The sequence below is a fragment of the Dendrobates tinctorius genome, unplaced genomic scaffold, assembly GCF_039654945.1.
Source record: "Dendrobates tinctorius isolate UK_male_01 unplaced genomic scaffold, ASM3965494v1 ptg000041l, whole genome shotgun sequence".
NCBI lineage: Eukaryota > Metazoa > Chordata > Amphibia > Anura > Dendrobatidae > Dendrobates > Dendrobates tinctorius.
This window is the reverse complement of record NW_027361709.1, coordinates 4,062,877-4,067,362: the sequence shown is the minus strand read 5'-3', so window position 1 is coordinate 4,067,362 and position 4,486 is coordinate 4,062,877.

Genomic DNA, 4,486 nt, shown 5'->3' with positions numbered 1-4,486 from the left:
ACAAGTGTCTGCAGAATTTCAAAATCTCCCTTATCCTGTAGTCACTTTTTTCACACCTGCTGCATCGAGCCTGTGACATAGCGCTCTGATATTCAGTGGGCCTCACACAATCCAAGTGTCCAGTGTCCACAAGTGTCTGCAGAAATTCAAAATCTCCCTTATCCTGTAGTCACTTTTTTCACACCTGTGCCATCGAGCCTGTGACATAGCGCTCTGATATTCAGTGGGCCTCACACAATCCAAGTGTCCAGTGTCCACAAGTGTCTGCAGAAATTCAAAATCTCCCTTATCCTGTAGTCATTTTTTTCACACCTGCTGCATCGAGCCTGTGACATAGCGCTCTGATATTCAGTGGGCCTCACACAATCCAAGTGTCCAGTGTCCACAAGTGTCTGTAGAAATTCAAAATCTCCCTTATCCTGTAGTCACTTTTTTCACACCTGTGCCATCGAGCCTGTGACATAGCGCTCTGATATTCAGTGGGCCTCACACAATCCAAGTGTCCAGTGTCCACAAGTGTCTGCAGAAATTCAAAATCTCCCTTATCCTGTAGTCACTTTTTTCACACCTGTGCCATCGAGCCTGTGACATAGCGCTCTGATATTCAGTGGGCCTCACACAATCCAAGTGTCCAGTGTCCACAAGTGTCTGCAGAAATTCAAAATCTCCTTTATCCTGTAGTCACTTTTTTCACACCTGTTGCATCGAGCCTGTGACATAGCGCTCTGATATTCAGTGGGCCTCACACAATCCAAAAGTGTCCAGTGTCCACTAGTGTGTGCAGAAAATCTAAATCTCCCCTGTCCTATAGACACCTTGTACCTTGTTTTACATTACTATATAGTTTGTTGGATTTTGTCTACATTTCTACCAAAAATGAGGAAGGCTGGTGGAAGAGGCCGTGGAATTGGGCGGGGGTTGGCAGCTGGTAATGATGGTGTTGGTGGTGGATCTGATGGTAGTGGCAAAAGCAAAATAGGACCGAATGCAGGAGGTGTTGAGCCTGCGTCATCGTCTGGCTCCATAAGGCTTCGAAGGCTTAGTTTTCTAGGAGTTGGCAAACCGCTTTTAACGCCAGAGCATCAGGAAAAAGTTTTGTCTTACATTGCTGACTCAGCCTCCAGCTCTATCGCCTCCTCTTCTGAAGTTGTAAAAAGTAAAAGCACTGAGTCGTCATTGGAGGCTCATGTTCATGAACCACACCTTTCCTTGTGTCCTTCACCCCAACCAAGATTGAAGGATGACGCAGGCCATACTACTGATTACTCCATGGAGCTGTTTTCACATACCATGCCTGAATTATCAAGTGAAATGGTGAATTACCCAGGCCAAGATGAATCTGACATGGAGTGCACTGATGCACAGCCGCTGATAGATGATTCTGCTGGTACATTCACTCAGAACACTACATTGTCCTCGCAGTGTACAGAGCCAGATTCTGACCCTGATGAGACTCAGGTGCCCCTTCCCGCACACTATACCACCATACACGGTGACACAGAGGAAGGTGCACATGACATTGAAGAGGAGGTGATGGATGACCCAGTTGTTGACCCAGATTGGCATCCATTGGGGGAAGAGGGTGCTGCTTCCAATAGCTCAGATGAGGAGCATCCACAGCAGACATCGACATCGCAACAGCTGTTATCTGGCAGGCCCGGAGAACTCCAAAGACAGGTTCCAAAAAATCAAAAGAGTTGCTGGACAGCTTGTCCAGAGGGTCAAAACATCACAGCGTGCTAGGCCGCAAAATGTCTGCCAAAGTAGGAAGAGTGCAGTGTGGCACTTTTTTGAACAAAATCCTCATGATCAGGCCAAGGTTATCTGTAAGAAGTGCGCAAAGACCTTTAGCCGAGGGAAAAATCTGAAAAATTTGAATACCAGTTGCATGCTTAGACATTTAACCAGCATGCACTTGCAAGCGTGGACACAACACCAAACCTCAAGTGTTATGAATGAGTCACCGTAGGAGGCAAAAGCAGAAATACAAGCTAAGTCCAGAAAACCAGAGAAGTTGGCAACTATCAGATTGCAGACCCCTGAACCTATCAACACAACTAGCAGTAGCCGTGGGGGGTTCCTACGATGCCCTAGAGCCCTCGATCACAGCCAGAGAAATACATAGGCCTAAAGAAAGAAAGGGGAAATCTAAACTGCCCCAGAGCAGACGCCAAAGCAATAGGCAGCCCCCAACATATAATGACGGTGAAGCAAGATGAAAATACTAACACAGACAGAAAGATAGACTGAGCAAAGACGGGGCCCCAAAACTACCTAGATAGGAAAGGACAGGAAGGCTGCTGTCTGCAATCTGCCAAAACCCTATCAAAGACATAAGCCAACCAGCTGATATGAAAAAGGCCCTGAAGCAGCTAGGCTTCAACAACTGAATCAGCACTCAGGTATTTTCAGAAGACAGAGCTAAATGAATTCAGCACACCCCAGCAAGGAATGGCAGAAATCCAGAAAAACAAAGCAAAAACAAAGTCAAAGCACAAAAGCAAAAGGCCGAGCAGCAAACTTAGCTTTGGAGGAGCAGGAATTCAGACTGGTCTCCAAGGATCCCACAGAGAAATCACCCGCAGGGCAGAAGGGCATTGGCAGCATTATATCCAGTCCGTAACTCCACTCAGCCAGTCACAATCATCAGCCTCAGGTGTTTGACAATCAGGCTCACTACCTTTCTTTACCAGAAGAGGGAGTTCCTCGGGCCTCAGTAATGAAGGGGAAAATGAACTCACAACAGTACCTCCCCCTTGAGGAGGGGTCACCGAACCCTCAACTATGCCACCAGGGCGATCAGGGTGAGCCCGATGAAAGGCACGCACCAATCGTTTGGCATGAATATCAGAGGCGGAGACCCAGGAATTATCCTCCTGACCATAACCCTTCCACTTAACCAAATACTGGAGTCTCCGTCTAGCCAGACGGGAATCCAGTACTTTCTCTACCTCATATTCCATGTTACCTTCAACCAATACAGGGTCTGGAGGTGCCACCCCCGGAACAACAGGTTCAACAAACCTCTTCAACAAAGATTTATGGAACACATTATGGATTTTAAATGTGACAGGAAGAGCCAAACGAAAAGAGACCGGATTAATAATCTCCACAATCTTGTAAGGTCCATTAAATCTAGGCTTAAACTTAGGAGAAGCCACCTTCATAGCAATATTTTTTGATGATAACCACACCATATCACCAACCTTAAACTGGGGACCAATGGTCCTATGTCGGTTGGAAAACCGCTGGGCCTTCTCCTGGGAGAGAGATAACTTATCCACCACTTGGTCCCAGATCTGGTGCATTCTCTCCACCACAGTGTCAACACCTGGGCAGGCAGAGGGCTCCACCTGCCCTGAAGAAAATCAAGGATGAAACCCAAAGTTACAAAAAAAAGGTGACATCAAAGTGGCAGAACTAGCTCTATTATTCAAAGCAAATTCGGCCAAGGGCAAAAATGAAACCCAATCATCCTGATCAGCAGAAATAAAACATCTCAAATATGACTCCAAGGTCTGGTTTGTTCTCTCTGCCCATTGGTCTGAGGGTGAAAAGCAGAGGAGAAGGACAACTGAATTCCCAGCCTGGAACAGAAAGTTCTCCAAAATCTAGACACAAACTGCACTCCTCTGTCAGATACAATGTTCTCAGGAATCCCGTGCAAACGAACCACCTGTTGTAAAAACAGGGGCACCAACTCAGAGGAAGACGGCAACTTAGGGAGTGGTACAAGATGAACCATCTTAGAGAACCTATCACAAATCACCCAAATAACAGTCATCCTCTGAGAGACAGGCATATCAGAGATGAAATCCATTGAAATATGGGTCCATGGCCTCTTGGGGACAGGCAAAGGCATCAACAACCCACTAGAGCGAGAACACGATTTAGACCGGGAGCACGTCCCACAGGACTGCACAAAATTCCTGGCATCACGAGACAAGGAGGGCCACCAAAAAAATCGACTCACCAGATCTCTAGTACCAAAAATACCTGGATGACCAGCCAAAGCAGAGCAATGAACTTCAGACATCACTCTCTTCTTCCACTGGTCAGGAACATACAACTTTCCACTGGGACAATGCTCAGGTTTGTCCTCCTGGAACTCTTCCAGAGCACGTCTCAAATCGGGCGAGATGGCAGAAAGAACTACCCCTTCGCCTAAGATGGTAGCAGGCTTGGTCACCACAGGAGAATCAGCAAGGAAGCTCCTAGAGAGGGCGTCTGCCTTGACATTCTTTGTTCCAGGAAGAAAAGAAACCACAAAATCAAAACGTGTAAAAAAACAAGGCCCACCTAGCCTGTCTAGGGTTCAAGCGCTTAGCCGACTCTAGGTAAATCAAATTCTTGTGGTCAGTGAGGACCACGACTTGATGCTTAGCTCCCTCCAACCAATGTCTCCACTCCTCAAATGCCCATTTCATGGCCAACAGTTCCCTATTCCCCACATCATAGTTACGTTCAGATGGAGAGAACTTTCGGG